Here is a 24,500-nt window from a genome sequence, read left to right as displayed (position 1 = left end):
ATCTGGCACCTTTCATATGTTGCAAGGATTGGTGCATTTCATGGCAGACCTGGTCACTGGTTAGCGCACAAGCTTTGAGTGCCACAACACCTTAAACACACCCCACAGTCCACCTATTGATTGCAGCTAGCCTTCATACGGTCCCTCCAACCACACGTTTCCGTATTACCTTCTGAACGCAGCTCCTAAAAGGCCTTCAACTGCTGGTTATGGCCTGCATCCTAGCCTAGTAGTGTACTGTAGCTAAGGTTCCTTCAATTAGTGTTCCAATCAACCCTTAAACAATGATCCCTTTCTCTTCCTTTAAGTGGCTTCTACTGCCTTGCAAATCGAGCTTAAGACCAACTTTATCATGCCCAAACAGCTTTGCATTATACCACGTTGTCACCTACAACAATGTGACTTTAACACTGATCCTTCATGCTATTGAGATACTCCTTTTTGCTACGGCTAGGTCCACTCTTCTTGTTGCGTCTTAGGGTCCTTTTCAAGCTAAGATTAGGGCTCTTCTAACTGCGGTTTGAGGCCTTCTTGTGCTGCTAATTAGGGCCTCACAGACTGCGGCTAGGTGAGCTGTGAATAAGGCCTTTTCATGACAGCGAATAGGAGCCTTTCTAGACTGTGTATGTGGCTCTCTTGACAGCGGATTAGGGCTACTGATTAGGCCTCTTGTTGCTACGGAATAAGGCCTGCGTTTAGGACATTAGGGCACCTCCATGACAGTGCCTATACATCCTTAGTGACTGCGGATAGAGCATGGCTAGATCTCCTTTTAGAACAGCAGCTAGACTTCCTCCATCAACTGTGTATAGAACCCTTCCTCCACTGCGTCTAGGGCTTTCTCCCTCTTGATCTCTTTAGCCACGAAACCCAATGAGTGGAGAGAAATCTTAGGAGAAGTGTGTGTACCAAATGACTTGAAGACCTCTTCTATTTATAACGAAACGTTGAGGATAAGTTGGAGTAATTTTGTCGCTGGCCAACCTTGACAAATTGTCAAATAACATAAATAAATTCATATCTCCCTGAATACATGTCAGAATCGGATGATCTTTAGATCAATCCTACACCTCTCGATGAGAGGAATCCAAGAAAGATATCAGCTGCCATAAATAAGAAGACCCACATGGAGTTTGGCCCTAGTTGCCAATTTTAACACCAAGTCACCTTCTGCAATCAACCGTTGCCAGCAATGTCACTTTCTAGATCACTTGATCTGCCAAGTTACCTTCTACAATCAACCCGAGCTAGCCACATGTCTTTGTGTTCCATGTGTCATTTGCAGAGAAAAATTCTCAGCACATATTGCTTCTGTGAAAATTCGGAAATCCGAATCCTATTGCAGCAACTGGAAATAATTCTCCTAATTGTTAAATTAATTCTTAACAATTTATTTACTATTTGCTACAACAAATATTGAATCAATCACACTACAACCTACACAAATGAATTGCGAAAGAAATAAATATTGGAAGAAATGCTAGCACACACATAAAATGACAGTTATTTTTGGACCAATGTCCCCGGAAAAACCCAACTTGGGAAAACCGATGCAACAGTTGAGGGTTTTATTATTAGGCAATAGTGAAATAATTTGAGTACAACTAGATGCCGAAACTGGCAATCCTACAGAGAAATACTGGCAAGAAAATCAAGTGAGGAGAAATTCCTCACTCCACGGGCAAATTTGGGCATTGACCTTAGTTGAAATTGAGCCGTCCAAACTGCCTCTGCGCAGTGACTGCGTCACCCTAGCGCAGTTGCTACTGCACTCAGCTTGGAACAGCTTCTCCTCAAGCCCTTTGATCAACTGTTGTTTGGGAAAACATCTCTCCTGGCCTCTGGAACCTCTGCCCATCTTCTAGCATTGAAATTCTGCTTATCCCGAGTAATTCGACTTTGCCTCTAGAGGCTAGTGCGCTGCTCTGTGTTAGCCTCACTATGGCTTCTCTGCGTCTTTGCAAATGCACTCACCAGAACTAGAATCCTTCCTTCATCTTCACTGTCCCTGCTCCTTTCTCACTGCTTCGATCTCACTGGCTCTCTCTCGGCAACTGATTGTTGCTACTCTGGAAATCGATCTGCACATGAAATCGAACTTCTCAAGTGATTTCTCCAAGCCCCATCAAATTCCTCTTATAATCCTCTGTTGATACTTCAACGACCAAAATTAGATCTTAATTGATGGCTAGGATTAACTTGAAGTCGATCCGTGTGAGTTGCTAGAATAACTTAATTAATTCTGATTAATTAGTCATATTCCCTAAGTTTAGACTTAGGAAATATTTAAAAACTAACTAATAATCTAATTAAGTCACTTCTAGGCAGAATTTGCAGAAACGATTCCTGGGTTTTGGAGATCTCATGCATTCTAGCCTCTCCACAAAATTTCAAGGCTAGAACACATCTGATGCTACAAAAACTAAAAACTTCCACACATTAAACAATTCTCCTTCTGCATTCGGTCATCCACGTCATACTGCCACCCGTCCATTGTCTGGGGCCCACCTATTGGCCAGACCAAAGATTCAGAATTCGTGTACTTTGTTAAGTGGTTACCTTGGTGCATTGTTGTTTGCATCCCATATATACTAAAGAGTTGGATATCATATTTCATTTGTATGCTTGCCCCGATCCAGATTCATCTAGATTCTTTTGCATCCGTATTTCTACCTTAATCTGGATCTCTTTTCTATTCCTCAAGAATAAACATTTTTTCTTTGTGTGAATAAACTTTAGTAGGAAGAGGCACCCCTTGAAACAATAATTTCCTTATCATGTCAACACTTCAAATATTAATGACTACACCTTTGACATCAATGACAACACGTGCAATAATCTCTCCTTTTGTCATTGATGGCAACACAACCAAACATCATTTAGTCATTGATGAATTTGAGCTGAGAACTCGCCTTATATGTTTGTTGATTGTTTTTCTCCTAATGTTTGCTTATTCTCCCCCTTTGACATCAATGGCAAAGGGGATATACTCTCCCTGTGTTAGGGTCCAACCCTAACCCCTTTATTTATGTAATAGGGTCGAGTCATAGTTATAGTTAGTTAAAGAGTCAATAAAGCATGTATTAATAATTGTAAGTGGTTAACTTGCATTTAAGAAAGGGACCGCAATTAGTTGCAAACGGGCCATAGTATTAGATAGATGGTATTGAGAGAACCATGGTAATGACCCATGGTATTATATGTATGAATCCTATATAAAGGATAGAGACTCCCCATTGAGAAATATCGAGTCTTATTTTGTAATCGAGCTCTGCTCTGCTAGAGGTTGCCCCCTCGAAGAGGCAAGTGAACATTGCTTTCATCTCTGAATAATAAAATACTTGTTGTTTTTCTCATTTTATTTTGTGTTCTGGGTTATATTTCTTTGCATATTTGGTATTTTGGAATTTCTCGCAGGTCAAAAGCATAACAAGTGGTATCAGAGCACTTTCTAGGGCCGGTGGTACCTCCATTTTGGCAGAATTTTTTTTAGGCTAGAGACGTGTTTCGGCGTCTTTAAACCACGAGATCTGTCGTTGACCGCATAAACTTGCGGATTTGGGGAGGCGTGCACGCAGGAAATACAAGAGGCGGTCACGCTTGTTGGACTCTCTTGTAACCCTTGTGGGTACCCCTTCGAGTAGTAGCGCATTAGACAAAACCGCGCATGGACTGCCTTCCACGTACCCTCTGGGTATATCAGAAGCCCGCTAGGGTCACCTAAAACCTCGCCTTTGATAAACCGTCGGTCGTCTTGCTGCTACAATACACTGAGAACAACACTCGAGGAGATTACTCACGCGTATGATAGGGTAGTTGGGTAGTACGAAGTTAGTGCCTTGAAAGATTGGGCCGAGTACTATTGTTGGACCCTTATGTATATTGTGATCTGTAGCACTTGACACTCCTTTGAGACCATAGTTCCCTCGACTCTCTTAAGATAGGCCATTATCATATTTGCCAGATCAAATCTAGTATTTTGGGTTTTGTTGTCGTCGCAACAATCAGATCCACCAGTTGAGGTTCTACTGCCACAGTACCATTCAGATCTAGCAGTTGGGGTTCTGTCGTCGCCACAGTCCAACTCACATTCAGCCGTTGGGGTTTTGCAGGCAGATCTGACCATCTACGCAGTGAGGCTTGTGGCTCCTATAGTCTAGGCTGATTTTCGCAGGACATTGGGCAAGATCAAGTTTTCTGGAATTTGGCCACTGCAGTATTGATCAGCGGGGAGAAAAACTCGTTTGGAGTAAAAAAAATAAAACATCCGAGGCCTTCCCGGGATGCTTACAAGAGACTTAGCCCATAAGATTCAGGATGACAAGCTGATTGCAGTGGTAGCATTCACTTGTCAGCTTCAATTTTCGGGCGGTCCCAAATTTTTTCCAAGTGACGACAAGTGACTAAGATCTGTGTATGGTAGAAACCAGAGCTCAAGTCATGGCCGACGAGAAGATTGCGAGCCTTGAACAAAAGTTGGAGGCTTTCGAGAGCCTAGCAGACCAGATGCGGGAATTCATGGCACAATTCAAACTGAACATGTCGGGGTTGCATTCGGAGGCACATGGTATTAATGAAGATCTTGAAGGATAGTCTAGCCATAATATTCACTTCCATGGAAATCACCCACATTCCCACCCTCGGCCACCCAAGCTGGACATGTATAAATTTGATGGCTCTAATCCAACAGTATGGGTAGCACAAATGGAACAATATTTCATTCTAAATGATATCCGAGATGATCAAACTAAACTACGTGTGGGAGCCCTTTACTTAGACCAAGAGAGATGGCAATGGTGGCAGTGGCATTGGAAATGCTATCACGGGAACATAACTTGGCTAGTGTTCTCAAAATCTCTTTGTGACCGCTTTGACAAAGAGTCTAATTTTTTGGGTCGCCTTACTAAGCTTCGACAGACAGGCACAGTAAAAGACTACATTGCAGCCTTTGAGACATTGGCTATTCGTGGGAGATGAATTCTACTTGGAATTTTTTGACTGCTTTGACAAAGAGTCTAATTTTTTGGGTCGCCTTACTAAGCTCCGGCAAACAGGCACAGTAAAAGACTATATTGCAGCCTTTGAGACATTGGCCATCCGTGGGAGATGAATTCTACTTGGAATTTTTTGTAAGTGGTCTCAGAGAAGCCATCCAAGCCCATGTCCGGATGCAACACCCACCTACATGGATGGACGCTTGCACAAAGGCTATCAAAGTGGAACGTGCGTTAGCTGCCTAGTGGCCTCGTCCAAATGTCATCGCCAAGGGACGCCCCACCCAGGCTCAGGGCCCTACCCAAACACTTAATGTTCAAAAGGTGTCTCCAGCAGAAATGGCTGAAAGAAGAAAACAAGGATTGTGCTACTACTGTGATGACAAATACTCCCCGGGGCATAAATGCAAGGAACCCAAATTCTTTCAAATTGATGCTACTGATCCCAACTCATCTGAGGAAGCCCCACCCCTTGAGGGACCAGAGGACGAAGTTGAGGACACCCAACAGAACAATGAGCTCCCAACTACGCCAGAGGACCAGTTATCTCGCTACATGCTTTGGCAGACATTTCTGCGCGCCAAACTCTCAAAATCAGAGGCTTTATTAAACATCGCCCGGTAGTAGTATTGATTGATAGCGACAACACTCATAACTTTATCCATCAGCGAGTCGTAGAAGTTGTTCATTGTTTTGTTAGGCCAGTCTCTAATTTCTAGGTCTAGATGGCTGATGGGGGGACAATGAAATGTGAAGGCCGCTGCAAAAATATCAAACTTCATATGGGAGACTACCACCTAAAGACCCACATGTTTGCGATTAACATGGGTGGTTGTGACATTGTCTTGGGTGTTGAATGGCTTTGCACACCAGACCCAATCATAATGGATTTCCAGGAGTTATATATGAGTTTTAAGCAGAATGACCACATGCATACCCTCTGTGGACTCTAGGAAAGTGCTCCTTCTATCATCAGCTCGCATCAAATGGAAAAGTTGTTAGAAAAGGGCCATCATGGAGTTATCGCCTAGTTTAATGCCATCCAGGCCATCGATCCCACTACTCTTCATATTCATCCTAAGATGCAATAGGTCTTAAACTGCCCCCAGCAGGTATTTTACAAACCTAAAGAGCTTCCACCCTCTAGAGGGGAACATGATCATGGCATCACTTTGGTCCCAGGGGCACAACCGCCGAATGTGCGCCCATATCGATATCCTTTTGCCCAAAAGAATGAAATTGAAAAAATCATCAAGGAACTCCTTGAAGCCGGTGTTATTCGTCCTAGCATCAATCCTTATTCATCGCCAGTGGTCATGGTGCTCAAGAAAGATGGGGAATGGCGCATGTGTCCAGACTTTAGGGCCCTCAACAAGCTCACTGTCAAAGACAAATTCCCTATCCCGGTTGTTGATGATCTGCTTGATGAACTACATGGTGCTCAATTCTTTACGAAGCTAGATCTTCGCTCTGGCTATCACCAAATACGCATGAAAGAAGTAGACATTCCCAAGACTGCTTTCCGAACTCATGAAGTCCATTATGAATTCTTGGTCATGCCATTTGGTCTTTGTAATGCCCCATCCACTTTTCAAAGCCTCATGAATCACCTGCTGAAACCATATCTCCGAAAATTTATCCTCGTTTTCTTTGATGACATTCTCATCTACAGCCTAACCTAGGAAAAACATCTTCAGCATGTAGACTTGCTCTTGCAACTGCCCCAGAATTACAAATTATTTGTCAAATTGTCTAAGTGCTCTTTTGGCAGGGAAGAAGTCAAGTATTTGGGCCACATTGTGGGTCATGAAGGTGTCTAGGTGGATCCCAAAAAGATATTGGCAATCCAAGACTGGCCCCAACCAAAAACCTTGAAGAGTTTGATGGGATTCTTGGGTCTCACCGGCTACTATCGCAAATTTGTCCACAATTATGGTCGCATTGCTAGACCCCTCACTAACCTTCTCAAGAAAAAATCATTCCTCTGGACTGATGCAGCACAACAGGCGTTTATGGCTCTCAAACAGGCCATGTGTTCCACTCCCGTATTGGCACTACTCGACTTCACCAAATCTTTTGTGATTGAATGTGATGCTTTAGGTACTGGTATTGGTGCTGTCTTAATGCAAGAAGGTCGACCCTTGGCTTTCACCAGCCAACAACTGAGTGGGAAACATCTGGGACAATCTAGCTATGAGAAGGAGATGATGGCCATCTTATATGCAGTCGATACTTGGCGACCATACTTATTGGGGCGGCGTTTCCAAATCTGCACAAGCCATGAAAGCCTCAAATATTTTTTGGAGCAACGTCTATCCTCGCCCCAGCAAAATAAATGGTTGGCCAAAATGTTGGGATATGATTATGAGATAATTTACAAGAAAGGGCGTGACAATGTAGTAGCAGATGCTTTATCACGCCAATTTGATGATGAAAGCACCTTGCTATCAATCTCTCTTCCCATACCAAATTGGATTGAAGAAGCTCTCAAGGAATGGTTTTCACAACCCTTTCTCTCCCAACTCATTAATAAATTGAGAGCAGATCCTAATTCCTTAGTTGGCTACTCTTGGAAGGATGAGATTCTTCGCTACAAGGATAGAGTAGTTATATCGTCGACATCCACCCTCAAAACACACATTTTGGTAGAGTTGCATTCATCTCCCATTCATGTAGGCTTTCAGAAGACTTATGCTCGCACTCGTCATTCTTTCTTTTGGATAGGCATGAAAACTGACATTCTTACTTTTGTAGCTGAATGTGATGTGTGTCAATGCCACAAAGGAGAAACAGTCAAGTCACCAGGCACCTTACAACCATTGCCATCCCTACCTCAGTGTGGACGGATGTTTCTATGGATTTCATTACTGGTCTTCCGAAGTCAGGCAACAAATCAGTCATCATGGTGGTTGTGGACAAACTTTCTAAATATGCTCATTTTTGCGCTCTACCCCACCCATTTACCCCCACTTTGGTGGCTCAAGCTTTCATGGACCAGATCTTCAAACTGCATGGCATGCCCACTTCCATTGTGTTTGATCATGACCTGACTTTCACCAGTAACTTTTGGCAAGAACTTTTCAAGCTACAAGGCACCCAACTCCAACTAAGTACTTCCTATCATCCCCAAACTGATGGTCAAACTGAAGCAGTCAACAAACCACGGTTAGTTGCAAACGGGCCATGGTATTAGATAGATGGTATTGAGTTCTGGTAATGACCCATGGTATTGTATGTATGAATCCTATATAAAGGATAGAAACTCTCCATTGACAAATATCGAGTCTTATTTTGTAATTGAGCTCTGCTCCGTTGGAGGTTGCCCCCTCGAAGAGGCAAGCGAACATTTCTTTCATCTCTGAATAATAAAATACTTAGATATCATTTTCGGGATTCAACTGCGTTAAGTAAGTCATTCACGTATGACCATTTCCATGAGAGGAAGTCGTAAGTGACTAATTTCTCATGATTTGAATAGTTCACTTAGCACTCATTGCATCGGGTGATGCTCACACTGGTGAAGAAGTGGGATTGAAACTGGTAAAATAAATCACATAGTGTCAATCATCACTTCCGGGGCTTGCACCCAGTAACCAGGACTTCTCGGGAGGTCACCCATCCCAGATCTCCTCTGGCTCAAGCGCGCTTAACTGTGGAGTTTTCCCCACAAGCAAGCCCACTTAGCTTGCTACCCCATTTGCAAAACCTTAGCAAGTATTGTGCCTCATGAACCATTCAAGTAGAGATCCCTTCACTCTTTTTGAATTTAAGTATAGGGGGTTTACGCAGTGCGTAAATCCCCTATACTAAAAAATAAACCCCCTATACTAAAAAATAAAATACTTGCTATTTTTCTCATTTTATTCTGTGTTTTGGGTTGTATTTCTTCGCATATTTGGTATTCTAGAATTTCTCGCAGGTCAAGAGCATAACACCTTGTGTTGATGCATACTCTTTCCTTGAACTCCCCCTGTCACCAACTTATTTCTTAATTGATCACTTCCCCTTGTGAAGAAGAGATTACACCCATATTTTGTCTAAGATATTCAACACTTACTCTAGGAAGGGGTTTGGTAAATATATCTGCAATTTTCTCTTTCGTTGGAATGTATTCTATTCTGAGAGTCTGAACAGCTTGTTTTTTGAGAATTTTATTTGATAGGAATGTGCTTTGTTTTAGAGTGCATAATAGGATTTTTAAAGATATTGATAGAATTGGTATTGTCACACATGATGGACATAGGGTGATCAACATTTTCTTGAAGATCTTTGAGATTTTGCTTTATCGATAGGACTTGAGTGCAACATGATGCTGCTGCAATATATTATGCCTCAACTGTGGATAGAGATTGAATTTTGTTTCTTAATGAGGCAAGTGACAAAACATCTGCCCCAAAAGAAGGCTCCCCCACTGATGCTTTTGTTATCATCAACACTACTAGCCCAATCTGCATCTATATAAGCTTTTAAAGTAAGATCTGTGCCCCATGGATACCTCAAGCCAAAATTTATGGTCCTTTGCAGGTATCTAAATTTTCTTTTTACTGCATTCACATGAGCTTCTCTTGGACTTGACTGAAATCTGCCCACTAGTCCCACTACTTGCATGATATCCGGTCTTGAAGCTGTTGAGTAAAGAAGGCTTCCAATCATGGACCTGTACATTGTCTACTTTACCTCTAGAGAGCATCGTCCTTGCTGAGTATTTCCTGTTGTCATGGGAGTGCTCACGGGTGCACAGTTTTCCATACCAAACTTCTTCAATATTTCTTTAAGATATTTGGTTTGAGAAATAAAGATGCCTCTTTCGGATTGATGAATCTGCAAACTAAGAAAAAAGAACAATCCCCCCAGCATAGACATTTCAAACTCCTGCATATCAGCTACAAAAATTCTACTCATAAAATCAACATCACATCCAAAAATTATGTCATCTACATAGACAACAATGACCAAAAAATTATCATTCTCAACTTTGATATAAAGGTTATTGCCTGTTGCCCCTTACTTGAAACTTTGCTGCTAAAGTTATTTGTCTAGCCTTGAGTGCTAGGCCCTATGTGTTTTCTTTAAGCGATACAAAGCTTTCTTTAATTTGCACACATGATCTTTGCCTTTTGATCGCTGAAATCCTTCTAGCTGCTCAATATACACTTCTTCTTGTAGTTCTCCATTTAGAAATGTTGATTTTACATCCATCTAATAAACTTTAAACCCTTTAAATCTTGCAAAATCCAAGAACATTCTTATTGCCTCAAGTCTGGCTACTAGAGAAAATGTTTCTTCAAAGTCAATTCCTTCTACTTGTGCATACCCTTTACATACAAGTCTGACTTTGTTCCTGACTACTTGTCCATCTTCATTCAAATTATTCTTGTAAACCCACTTAGTTCTAATCACATTCTTGTCCTTTGGTCTTGGTACATACTCCCATGTCTCATTCTTCTCAATTTGGTCTAGTTCTTCATTCATAGCCCTAGCACAATGTTTATCTTGATTGGCTTGAGAAATTTTTTGGATTCCATCAAGGATAGTAGAGCTAAGTTTGCATGGCTTGATGTACTAATAAGCTTCCTTCTAGTTTGAACTCTTGATTCTTTGTCTCCAAGAATTTGGCTGTCTGGATGATGCTTTTGAACATACTTGGATGGAGTTTTTGAATGTAATGGCTCAACTTTGTTAGTTTTTGTAGCATCAGATGTGTCCTAGTCACAAAAGTTTGTGGAGAGGTTAAAATACATGAGATCTCCATAACCCAAAAATTGTTTATGGAAATTCCACCTAGAGATGGCTTAGTTAGATTATTAACCTATTTTTTAATGTTTCCAAGGTTTAAACTTAAGAAAATTGGTTAATTAATCAGAATAAATTATGTCAAGGTGAGAATTCTCTAGAAACTCACACGGATCAACAAGGAATTAATCTGGGCCCTTGATTAAGTTTTAATCTTGGTTGTTGGTGCTCCAACAGAGGATTATAAGAAGTCGATGGGTAGATGGAGAACACACTAGTGCAGATACTCAGTGATCTAGACAGTTCAATTTTCTAGTGCAGGTGATTCAGTAGGAGAAATTGAGTCAGAGGTCAAGTTGCAGGTGGCAGAGGGGCAGAGTAGCAGATTTTCGGAGGAGTCTCCAGTTCCGGAAGAGTCAGAAGAGAAGGCCGAAAATATTCCTCAGGAGGCAGCGCTGGGACTGCGCAGTGCCTCAAGATAGGCAGTTCAATTCAGCCAAAAGGAGGGTCGATTCAACTTCAAGAGGCCAGGAAAATTTCCAGGAGGCCGGAAGAATCACTTCTAGGGGCAACAACAGGTTAGATGTCACATCAGAGGCAGTTTCTGGGCAGTTCGTATAGGGCCTGCGTAGAAGCAGCACATAAGGCTGACGTAGAGGGTTCCAGAGCTAGTTCTGAGGCTCAGTTTGTTGTGGGATTGTTTGAGGAGGGGGGTAAATTCCCTCAGGTATTTTTGCCAGTATTTTTCTCAAATAGAAACGCCAGTTTGGCATCATTTTATTGTACTCAAAATTTCTATTGCTACATAAATAATAAAACCCTCAACTACTGCACCGGTTTTCCCACATTGGGTTTTTCCGGGGACAATTGTCCAAAAATAACGGTGTCACAATTCTTGTGTGTGTGCTAGAATTTCTCAGTTTCCAGTATTTTATTTTCCACAATATTTTTATGGTGAAAATTTGCAGTTGTGATTTTATTCATTGTTTCTCGTAGCAAATAGACTTTATAATTAAATTTACAGTTAGGAGAATAATTTCCAGTTATTCCAATAGATGAAATTTTTACATGGTATCAGAGTGTAAGTGATTAGCCAGGAAGCTCAGAAGTAGAGGAGAGTATTTCGATGTTCAGAGGGAGCAGCAGGCTGAATTTCTCAGATGTTGCGCAATGCTCAGACAGGCAGATCAAATTGCTGCGCAGGAGTTCGATTTTCCAGTGTAGGTTGACAGAAATATTCGACTTGCTAGATTCAGTGATTCCAGCAGTTAGAGGGAGCAACAGCAACAACTCAGATTTTCACTAAGCAGATTTTTGGTTTGGATGCAGAAGGTTTTGCAGTAGCAAAATCAGTGTCGAGTGGAAGAGGAATAACACACATATTGTCTTTTCTATAACCATGGACAAATTTGACATTCAAGAGGCTTCAAATTTGTCTTCTAGGTTGGAGGACGAATTTGCTTGCTTGTCAGGATCAACGTCATAGGGTATCTGGTATATAAACAATGGAGCATCAGCGCATATGACAGGGGTTATAGAATATTTCTCTAGCTACAAGGAGGAGAAGATAGACTTCCAGATTATGATAGGAAACAAAACTAAGTGTACTCTAGTAGGGAGAGGTACCATCGATTTTTAGAGAGAGTTAGGAGCAAGCACCAACACTACAGATGTATTGCATGTGCTAGGATTGGGTATGAACCTGATTTCAGTATCCCAGTTACAGGATAAGGGATATGATATCCACTTCATAGGGAAGAAAGTGTTTGTCAAACACTCAAGCTAGAAGAGGGTAAGACAGATTGGAGTTTGAAGCAACAAATTGTACAGGTTGCAACTCGACTCTCCAATGGCACTAATAGGCAATGACAGTAGCAGTGGGAAGGAACTGAATGAGTTATGGCATAGGAGAATGGGACATCTACACCATGGAGCACTCAAGATGCTCAGGGAAACAATAACAGGGGTTCTAGAACTTGGCACGAAACACGATGATGTGTGCAGAGGATGCGTACTTGGGAAGTATGCTAAGGCAACATTCCCAAGAAGTGACAACAAAGTAGATGGTGTGTTAGGACTTATACATTCAGATATTTGTGGCCCAATGTCCATTAGAGCTCTCAGTGGTGCCGAATACTTCGTCACCTTTATTGATGACCATTCCAGGAAAACCTGGATCTACTTCTTGAAGACAAAAGATGAGATCTTTATCATTTTAGAGAGTTTAAGGCCCTCGTGGAGAATGTAGAAGATCAAGGTGCTTTGCTCAGATAATGGTGGAGAATATATTGATAAAGACTTCACAGATTTTTGTGCGAAGGAAGGCATCATAAGAGAATGGACAACTCTGTATAATCCACAACAGAATGGGGTAGCGGAGTGGAAAAACAGAACCATAGTTGGGGCTGCAAAAGTAATGTTGTATGACTAGGATTTGCCCAGGTTTCTATGGGCAGCGGCATGTAACACGGTAGTGCATATTCAAAACAAGACTCCTTATAGAGCAGTGGGGAAGAAAACGCCAGAAGTTAGTCACTTCAGGATCTTTGGCAGTGTTGCTTATTTCCATGTGCCAGATGAGAAGCGCACCAAATTGGATCAGACTACAGAGAAGGGGTTTCTCGTTGGGTATAGCGAGACCTCCAAGGCATATAGGATCTACATTCCTAGCAATAGGAAGATTGTAGTGAGACGAGACGTAAAGTTCATGGAAGATCGAGCTTTTAAGAGATCTCGTGAGATGCCTGCAGGTGATCAGAATCAATCAGTTGAAGCTCCATTGGTCCAGCAACAAGGGCAACTAGTGGGACCACAAGTGGGACAGTCAAAGGGATCGTATGTTGCACAAAACTTCAAAGAACCCGACATTTCGGGCCGTACCTGTACTCGAAACTCCGAAACTTGGCCGAAACTCGACCATCATGTAACCATCTATTAGAGTTAATATAGACTTGCTTTTCCTTTTAAATTGTCATCTATGGGTCTTATTCCCTTTTTTCTTGCAAGATAATGTGTTATTCACTTATTTATTTACATATATTTATATATATATATATATATATATACACATATATGACGTTTCGACCGACGTTTCCATTTTTGGGAGTTGACATTTCTAAACTTACCCGTTTCGGAAACTCCGAAATGTTTTGGTGTTTCGTGCAACTTAGCAGGGATCCAATACAGTTATCAGTATTAGCATTTCCTTAGGAGCAGGGAATCCAGTGAGATCTCAGGAAACGGAGTAGCAAGGGCAAGATGAGGAGCTGGTAGAACCTCCCACTACTAGTGGTCGAGCCAGTAGAGAGGTTCGTCAAACATTGAGAGATGCAGAGGAGTTTGTTGGAGCTCCTAGGATGAAAAAGAGAAAGCGCAAGCAGCTTGATAGATATCAAGCATTGGTAGCTCAGGTTGCAAAACCTTCCAGCTTTTAGGAAGCCACACAACATCAGGTGTGGGTAGATGCAATGGTAGAAGAATACAACTCTATCACGACGAATGATGTTTGGGAGTTGATGCTAAGGCCTGAGGATAGGGTTCTTGATGGATCTACAAGATCAAGTATGCCGCGGAAGGCAGCGTGGAGAAGCACAAGGCTAGGTTCGTGGTAAAGGGGTATGCATAGAAAGAAATTTTGATTTGGGGTAGCATCAAATGTGCTCTATCCATGAAAATTGGTGGAGAGGCTAAATCACATGAGATTTCCAAGGCCCAGAAATGGTTTGGGGAAATTCTACCCAGTGAAAGAGATATTAAAATAATTAATATTTTTAATGGGTTCCTAAGTCTAAACTTAGGAAAATTGTTTGGGAGGTGATGCTAAGGCCTGAGGATAGGGTTCTCGATGGATCTACAAGATCAAGTATGCCGCAGATGGCAGCGTGGAGAAGTACAAGGCTAGGTTCGTGGTAAAGGGGTATGCACAAAAAGAAATTTTGATTTGGGGTAGCATCAGATGTGCTCTAGCCATGAAAATTCGTGGAGAGACTAAATCACATGAGATCTCCAAGACCCAGAAATGGTTTGGGGAAATTCTACTCGATGAAAGAGATATTAAAATAATTAATATTTTTAATGGGTTCCTAAGTCTAAACTTAGAAAAATAAAAATATTAATGGGTATGAATATAAAACAGGGTTAGAAGATTCAAAATTACATGAATCAAGCCAAATCTAATCTTAACCATTGATTAAAAATGTAATCTCGGTCGTTGAAGACTCGACAGAAAAAGTATAAGAGGAGGCTTGAGGGTCAGTTGGAGGCACACCAGAGTGATTAGTCATTCGATTTTCTAGAGCGGCGTTTGCTAAGAGAAATCGAATCAGCGATCAGAGTTGTAGCAAGGGGTAGTGAGTACAAGGCAAAGAGGCAGGGATAGTGTTGGAAGACCAGCGTAGAGGTAGAGAGGCAAACACAGAGCCAGAGGGAGCCACACAAAGGCTAACATTAACTGCGCAGAGGCCAGAAGGGCCTGCGTCATCCACACAGAGGCTGTAGGAGTGATGCAGAGAGCCAGAGAGGCTGCGCAGAGCCTCAGAGGGCTAACGTAGAGGCCAGGAGGGCTTATACAGTGCTTCAGATAGTGCTAGAGAGGGTTTCGTGGGGCAGATTTTTAGAATTTCTGCTTCCGAAGAGAGGTATTACTGCCAGATTTTTTATCTCTGTCGGGTGAGACAGTTTGGCACCGAGTTGTACTCAGAAAAGTTGCATAATCATAAAACCCTCAGAATTGCTGCACTGGTTTTCCCAAGTTGGGTTTTTCCAGGGAGGATTGCCCAAAAATAACAGTGTCCCTTGTGTGTTTATCTATTTCTTTCAGTTGTTGATCTGTAGATGGTTGAGACTGTATTGTGTTTATTTTAGTGTTGATATGGTTAAATAACATGTTAGTAATTAAACAAGTAGGTGAAATAAACCAAAGAATACAAATAAAATTTCTAACGGGTAATACTTAGAAATTTCAACATGGTATCAGAGCGTTGCAGATCACAGGAGAGCTGAAGGCGCTAGTTGAATCAGAGAATTTGCAGTGGAAATAGCTGTCCCGAGTGACAGACGCAGAGGGATTACGTCATCAGTTCGAGCCAGAGAGAGGCCAGCGCAGAGGCGGAAGAGACTCACGAAAAGCCATGTAGAGACTAGGAGGGTTGACGTAGTTGGCCAAGGGAGCAAATCAGCCTTCCCAGGATTACATAGAGCCTAGAGGCTCAGTCCTTCAGTTGTTGGGGCATAGGAAGCTGCGGGTAGATTGCGCAGAGTAAATCTGTTGGGGTGTTGTTGCAGCCGAGACAGAACAGTACCTAACGGGGCAAAACCAAGGTAGAGGGAGTTGCTACCTAGGTGGATTTCTAGCGAAGAAATACAGATCAATGTTGCAGGAGCATAGGAGATCGTAGAGGTGCGATTCGATGGTTGGCATGAGGATTTCCAGGAGGGAAATCGAGACTCAAAGGGAGTCTAGCAGAGAACTTCTAGGAGGGAAGTAGAGACTCAGAGGGAGTCAAAGAGAGAACTTCCAAGAGGGAAGTAGAGACTCAGAGGGAGTTGAAGAGAGAACTTCCAGGATGGAAGTAGAGACTCAGAGGAGTAAAAAACGAAGAGTAGAGAGATGGCCATGAATGGACTGAGGGATCAGGATAGGCTGGACGGAGCATCCAACTTTGTCATCTGAAACACCAGGATTCTGTCCGTTCTAGATAGACATCACAACAAGGCCTTCGCCTTGAGAATCGTGGCTATCCCAGTCGACCCAGATGACAATGAAAGGTATGATGATGCGATGGCCAAGGCGAAATGCATAATCCTTGATGGGGTCAAGGATCATGTGGTTCAACATATTGCCGAGAAGGAGACGACAAAGGAAATGTGGGATACCTTGAAGACATTGTATCAAGACACTTCCGTGCAGAGGAAGATGCTACTGGAGAATCAACTGTGGTCGTACCAGATGCAGAAGGGGGAGCAGATAGATCACTTCCTCGGTAGGTTGCAGGAGATCTGGGACCAACTGACTTCCATAGGGGCCACGCCAGATCAAGAGTTAATGGTGAGGACCACCCTCTCTAAGGAGTGGGAGACGTTCGTCCAAAGCATTTTGGGCAGAGTGAATCTTCCAGGATGGGAAGAATTGTGGGCAACTCTTCACCAAGAAGAGATCAGACGACTGACCAAGACGGGAAGTAGAAGCAAAGGAGCCCGGGTCAAGAAAGAGGAGGAAGAGGATGCAGCTCTGGCATTAGCGGGGAAGCAGTAGAAGCGGAAGAAAAAGGACCTCTCTAAGATAAAGTGCTTCAACTGTGGGAACTGAGTCATTATGCGAATTAGTGCCCAAGGAAGAAGAATAAGGGAGAGGCGTCTGACTCCAAGGCAGCGCTAGCGAAGGCGGAAAAGGAGGTGGAGGATGATGATGATTGTGCCATGAGTGCTCATGTACCTCTAGAGAAGAGGTGGGGAGACATCGAACTGTAGTCAGGAGGACTACAGGCAATGAGGGGCAGGATCCTTGAGGTACTCAAACTCTTGGATCATACCTGGCTATGGGAGCCTGGAAGTGAGAGTAGCATGATGGCGAATGTCGATAGAAATGAATGTGGATGAAGCGGCAGAGAGTGCTAGAGTGCAGTAGTCCCAGGCAGCGTAGAGAGGGTTGCAACAGTGCGAGAGGCACAGAGGAGGTTGTAGCAGTGCAGGATGGCACAGAGAGGTTTGCAGCGGTGCGAGAGGCACAGAGTTGTTGCAGCAGTGCAGAGGCAGCAGAGAGAGCATAGGATAGTGACAGAGAGAGCTTCAGCATCGAGAGGGTTTCTAGCCTGACAAGGAAGTCAGTAATTGAGTTGCAGTACAGTAGCAGTAGCAGTAGCACGATGCAGCATGATGAGAGAGAACTGCAGTGTTGGGAGAAAGGACCAGCAACAGCACAAATGCAGAGGGAGCTATCATATAGATGTAGTAGTGGCAGTGGCAGAGCCATGGGTGGCAGTACAGGATGCAACAATGTAAAGGATGGGTGGGGAGGCCTAGCATCAGCGTAGGTATCGGTGCCGTATAATCAGGGTGATGCTCAGTGTGGAGTATTACTAGAGCACAATCCTCGCTAAGAGGAAGTGTTGATTTGGGGTAGCATCAGATGTGCTCTAGCCATGAAAATTGGTGGAGAGACTAAAGCACATGAGATCTCCAAGACCCAGAAATGGTTTGCGGAAATTCTACCCGGTGAAAGAGATATTAAAATAATTAATATTTTTAATGGGTTCCTAAGTCTAAACTTCGGAAAATAAAAATATTAATGGGTATTAATATAAAACTAGGTTAGAAGGTTCTAAATGACATTGATCAAGCCAAATCTAATCTTATCCGTTGATTAGAGATGTAATCTCGGCTGTTGAAAACTCAACAGAAAAAGAATAGAGGAGGCTTGAGGGTCAGTTGGAGACAGACTAGAGTGATTGGTCATTTGATTTTCTAGAGCGGGGTTTGCTAAGAGAAATTGAATCAGTGATCAGAGTTGCAGCAAGGGGCAGTGAGTACGAGGCAAAGTAGAGGCAGAGAGGCAGACACAGAGCCAGAGGGAGCCAAGCAAAGGCCAACAGTGACTGCACAGAGGCCAGAAGGGCCTGCGTCATCTATGCAGAGGCTGCAGGAGTGACGCAAAGAGCTAGAGAGGCTGTGCAGAGCCTCAAAGGGTTTTAGGTTGACACAGTACTTTATATTGTGTTGGAGAGGGTTTCGTGGGTCAAATTTTCAAAATATTTGCTTCCGAAGAGAGGTATTATTGCCATATTTTTTATCTCTGTCGAATGAGCTAGTTTGGCACCCAGTTGTACTAAAAAAAGCTACATAATAATAAAACCCTTAGAACTGCTGCACTGGTTTTCCCAAGTTGCGTTTTTCCGGGGACGATTGTCCAAAAATAACAGTGTCCCTTGTGTGTTTGTCTATATCTTTCAGCTGTTGATCTGTAGATGGTTGATATTGTATTGTGTTTATTTCAGTGTATATATGGTTAAATAACTTGTTAGTAATTAAACAAGTAGGTGAAATAAACCAAGAATACAGATAAAATTTCTAACGAGTAATACTTAGAAATTTCAACATGGTATCAGAGCGTTGCAGATCACAAGAGAGCTGAAAGCTAGCTGAATCAGAGAATTTGTAGCAGAAACAACTGTCCTAAGTGACAAAAGTTGTTCCTAGGTAGAAAGCAACAGAGAAGGGTTGATGCAGAGGGACTACGTCATTAGTTCGAGCCGGAGAGAGGCCAACGCAGAAGCAGAAGGAGGTAGAAGAGGCTCACGAAGAGCCATGTAGAGACTAGGAGGGTTGACGTGTTGATTTGGGGTAGCATCAGATGTGCTCCAACTAGGAAATTTGATGAAGAGGTTGGGGCACATGAGATCTCCAATACCCGGCAAGGGTTTGGGCAGATTCTAAACAGATCAGGAGATATTAAAATAATTATTATTTTTAATGGAGTCCCTAAGTCTAAACTTAGGGAAAATAAAATATTAATGTGTATTAATATGAATCTATGTTAGAATGGTCCAAAAGACATGGATCAATCCAGATCTAATCTTAGCCGTTGATCAGGAACTTAATCTCGGCCGTTGAGATGTCAACAGGAAAAGTATAAGAGGAGGCTTGAGGGTCACTTGGAGAATACACGAGAGTGATCAGTCATTCTATTCTCTAGAGCGGGGTTTGTTAAGAGAGAGAGAGAATCAGTGATCGGGAGAGTAGCTGAGGGGCATTGAGTACAGAGAAACAACGAAGGCAAAGATTGTGCCGGGAGAGCAGCTTAGCAGCCAAGGAGAGTGACGTACAACCAGCAAGGGCTCATGCAAGGCCACGCAGAGGCAGTGAAGTGCTACGCAGAGCACCAGAGAGGCCAACGTGTTTGACGCAGAGGCCCAAAAAGCTGATGCAGAGCTAGCGTGAGAAAGAGAAGGGCTGACGCAATCCATATTGGGCAGATGCTAGGGTTGCAGAGCAATTTTGTGCTGAGGAGCTACTGGAAGGATTTTCCGAGGTTTCAACCAGGAGATTTCTCTCAAACTGTGAGGTATAGTTGCTAAGGAAATTCTATTATGGGTAGGCTAGTTTCGGCACCCAGATTGTACTATGATATTGCTTAATAAGAAAACCCTTAGATAGTTGCATCGGTTTTCCCGCATTGGGTTTTTCCGGGGACATTGGTCCAAAAATAATGGTGTCATGTGGTGTGTTTGTTCTTGTTTCTTTTAGTTGCTGATCTGTAATATGTTGAGCATGCACTGGTGTTTATTTTCAGTATTTACTTTGTAAATAATTTGTTAAAGAAAAATAACAAGTAGGTAGGAATAAATCAGAAAAAGTGCATGAAGGGTTTCTAAACTAAGCAAACTTAGAAACTTCAACATGGTATCAGAGCGTGATTGCAGATCATAGGAGGACTAAAAGACATTAGCCGAGCGGAGCAATAGCAGCAAAAAACATTGGTCCTGTTGACCTCTACTGGTCAACTACCCATGCAGTGCACCCCGTTTTTCTTGACAGAAAGAAGCAGCACCTGATCAGCATGTCCGTGCCATCCTGCCATCATCAGCAGCTTGATCATTTCAGTTGTAAACCCAATCTGCATGTATGAATTGTAAATAATCTAAGCAGATCAGAGTCATGTATGTAAAATTGCCTAGGTGGACCTAACTTTCTGATGGTAATCTACGTCCCGGAAGGTTTTTTGTCTCACCGATCCATGGATCGGCAGAGTTTTCCTTCAAACCTGACCCCAAAGCCGGGATGGATTTTGTCATTAGAACTTTAGGAGAATCCTAGTGTGTTAATCTGCTAGATTATCGTTGTGTCGCAGAGCTGGGTGTTTTGTGAGGGTCTGTATTAAGTGGGTTTGTCCCCTTGAGATGTAAATTGTAAAAGTCATGATGTAATGTGTCCTGAGGGTCGAAAAATGTTTTAAATCCCCTCATGAGTCCTAAGTCCTAGGTCCTAGGTGATGTTTTCCGAAGGCTTAGTTCGATGATCCATTTTAAAATAAATTAAAAAATTAAAAAATGAAATAAATAATAAAATAATAAAAAATTAAAAAAATAAAGCCAAAACCCTAACTAATAAAGTAATAATATTTTAAGTGAATAAATCGACGGATGAGATCAAGAGATGTCTTGATCCTCATCAACGGTCGAGATCATTTCTACATGGATCACTCGAACTAGCCGTTGGAGGCATTTCCTTTAAGTAGGGTGCTAGGGGTCATTTCAGGTTTATCTGATCTGTGAGTCTGTACTGAAAAAGCTCTCTTGTAATCTGATTTTCTGGTTAATAAAGAAGACTTTGGGGTCCAAATCTGGCCGGTGTTACTCTCTGGAATTGCTGTGAGATGTTTATTTTTCTGCATATTTCAGTTTTCAGCCATTAATAATAGCTTGTTTTCAGAGTATTGTGAGTACAGGTATCTTGCTCACTTGCTAGGGTTTGAATGTTGTAGGGTTTCTGGAATAATGGCAGGTATCTCCATTATTTCCTGAGATCTAGCAGCATTCTCTCTCTCTTTGCTGATGGTTGCTTGAGATGTGCAGGAAAACCTTTCTGAAGGAAATTGTGGGCGTTTGGGGAAGTTCTAGGCTGAACCAGCCGACTCCCACAGGCTTTTCTTTGCAGAGCCCAGCTGATTTTGCCCTGGGTCAATCATTTAAAGTTTATTTCGTATTTTGCATGAGAGATTTTCTTGCTGTTCACAGCAGAATTCAAGTTTTTCTGATATTTCGAAAATATTACTGTTGTTATTGCTAAATCTGGCATTTCAGGGGCCACAAATCTGTAAATTTATTAGCTGTCTTAGGGTTTCAAAATTTTCTGATCTAGGGTTTCAAATTTTTTTACAGTTTTCATTAGGGTTCTGTTGTTCTGTTGCAGGTATAGGGTTTTGTCTTTTTTTGCAATTGCAGGACTGCCGTCAATTTTCTCACTCACAATCCGGGCCCAGCAGCAAAACATTTAATCAGTACTCAGCATTCCATCAACGTCAGTCAGAGTGTAGCTGCAAATCAGTTTCCAAAAAGGGCTGCATGCGTGGGTAATACAATCTGTTGCTGTCGACAAAAAATTGCTGCAACCAATCATTGATTTCTCTGCATACAAACATAAATGAACAAGTGACTTATATGTGGTATGGTGAGTAGCCGTCGGAGTTTCCATTTGTCGCAGAGAATCAGATCAATCTCAAGAACGCCGACAATGTGAGCAGAGCATTTCGTTTTATGAACCAAGTATCTCTGGGCGTGAAATATAGTCTCGCTGCTCCCTCTATTCCATCACCGGCAAAATCGATCTTCAAATCATTTAATTGGAAAAATCATTCCGCTCCAGATTTCTCTGTCGGTTAGGCATTCTTGATAACACAAATAACAAATCGGACCAGAGGAAGCGTGCTTTCAAAGTTTCATTCTACGTGGCTGAGACTTTCATTTATCCGCTGTTAGAATTCTGGTTTCCGCATTCAGTCTTTGTTTCAGAACGAGGTCTCGATTTATTAAGGGCGTGACTGTGTATACGGGCAAGATATTTGCAAGCAAATCCATCCATAAAAAAGACGCATGTAACCTCATTGCCCAGCGTACTTCTGTCTCCACGCGCTCATTCTCATGCTGCTGTGAACCTGCGTTTGGCGTTTTCCAAAACGCTGCATCCACATCTCCCGCAGAGGTACGATGTTGTCGTCCACGGGCCAGGTATTGCCTTCCACCATTCGATTTTCTTTTATTTACGTGCTCTAGGGTTGCGTATTTCGGACTGGCAGCTCGACCCTTTTGATTTACGTTGTATCAGTTTTCAAACAAACAAAAAATTTAAAAATTCGACCCTTTATTTTAACGTAGGTTATTTAAATCAAATTTTGGTACGTAGCATTTAGTCATACGTTTTGTACAGTTTCATTTTATAGATTTTATAGTTAGGTTTTAGATTTTAATTTAGGTTAATTTAAATCTAGAATTTGTATAGTTTTCATTTGTTTAGTTTTAAGTTTCATATTTCATTAGATTTTAATAGTTTATTTTATTTTTATGTAAAGTCTTGAAAAGAATATAAAAAAAAAAAAAAATTAATAATAAAAATAATAAAAAGGATTTATTTAGTCTTAGTTTTTAATTTGATTTGTATAGTTTTTTTTTTTTTTGTATTTTTATGTTTTAGATTTAAATTAGCGTAGATTTTAAATTTATATTTAGTTTAGGTTTTGTTGTATTTAGTTTTTAAGTTAGTCTTTTAATTTTGGTTTTTTTTTTAAAAAAAAAAAAAAAAAAAAAAAAAAATTGAAAAATATTAAAATTTTGTGGAAATTTATGTTGCCAGTTTCAGTTGCTTTCGCGATATATCTTTCATGCTGAAATTTTCAAGTCGAAACACGAAATATGATATCCGGTTAATAATTCATGATTCTCGTGGTGGTTTAAGGCTTTCATCTTTTCAAAAATTTTCTGTTGCTGGATATCGTTTTGGTCATTTCAGGAGCATTGTGATTTAGCTGATGACAAATGATTGTTGTTCACAATTCATGTTTCTATATCATCTAACAAGTAATCATCTTAACCATAAGCTCTTAAGGCACTGGTCTGCTATATTAATCAAATCATTTTAGTGTTTGTTTCAATCGTGTCTCGTGTCTCCCAACCAACTGGTCGACAGTTGGTTTCCATCATCTCACAGGGTCTACCCCCCTTAGCCGCGGGAGGCAGGCTTAAACGGAGGGATCGGGGATCAGAGTGACAGCCCCCGGTCTGAGCGTTGTCGTGCCAATCCGCGCGACAACAGGTCCCGAGGTGACAAAATCTGTTTCTAGTAGCGAGAAGCCAAGAAGTCTGACGCAGAGCCAGCCAGAGCCACGCAGAAGAAGTCAGGAGTTGCGCAGAGCCTCAGAGAGGCCAGTGATGCTGACACAGAGCCAGCGTGAGGCAGAGAGGAGCTGATGAAGTTCACAAAGAGGCAATTGTTGGAGTCTAGAAGGCTGCAGAAATATTACAGAGTGGAGCTGGTGAGGTACTGTAGTTAGAATAGTACTTGACAGAGCAGGGCCAGAGGAGTTGTTACTGAGGGTTTCTAGCTGAGGAACTTGGATCAGCAGTGCAGTTGCACAAGATGATCAGAGTAGGGGGCATCTCGATAAGCGACAGAAGGATTTCCAGGAGGGAAATCAGGACTCAGAGGGAGTCTAGAAGAGAACTTTCAGATGGGAAGTAGAGACTCAGAGGAGTCAAACAGAGAACTTCCAGGAGGGAAGTAGAGGAGTGTCATGGCACTACACGGGGTAAGAGACCAGGATAGACTGGACGGAGCATTGAACTTCGCAGTCTAGAAGGCCAGAATCTTATCAGTGCTTGACAGGAATCGTGTCAAGAACTTCGCCTTGAAGGTTATAGCTATCCCAGTCGACCCCAATGATAACGACAAGTACGAAGAGGCGATGGCGAGGGCCAAGTGCATTATCCTTGACGGGGTCAAGGATCATGTGGTACCACATATAGCTGAGAAGGAAACAACAGTTGAGATGTGGGAGGCTCTCAAGAACCTATACCAGCACACTTCTGTGTAGAGAAGAATGCTGCTCGAGAACCAGATGAGGTCGTATCAGATGAAGAAGGGTCAATCGATTGACACCTTCCTCGGAGGATTGAATGAGATCCGAGACCAGTTGACTACTATAGGAGCGACACCGGATCAGGGGCTTATGGTGAGGACAGCCCTGAATGTTGTCTCAGAATATTGGGAAGTGTTTGTCCAAAGTAT

At 42.1% G+C, this 24,500-nt stretch overlaps 1 protein-coding gene across 3 annotated transcripts in view; it reads left to right on the top strand.

Annotated features, from left to right (window-relative positions):
• The window catches only part of LOC149190389 (monofunctional riboflavin biosynthesis protein RIBA 3, chloroplastic-like), a 257,004-nt gene that overhangs the window by 179,479 nt on the left and 53,025 nt on the right, over positions 1-24,500 (top strand). The gene's annotated exons all lie outside the window — the stretch shown is intronic.

This window comes from Pinus tabuliformis, chromosome 3_1 (assembly GCF_031772625.1).
Source record: "Pinus tabuliformis cultivar Carrire ecotype Pingquan chromosome 3_1, CPIR1, whole genome shotgun sequence".
Lineage (NCBI taxonomy): Eukaryota > Viridiplantae > Streptophyta > Pinopsida > Pinales > Pinaceae > Pinus > Pinus tabuliformis.
This window is presented reverse-complemented; position numbering and strand designations above follow the sequence as displayed.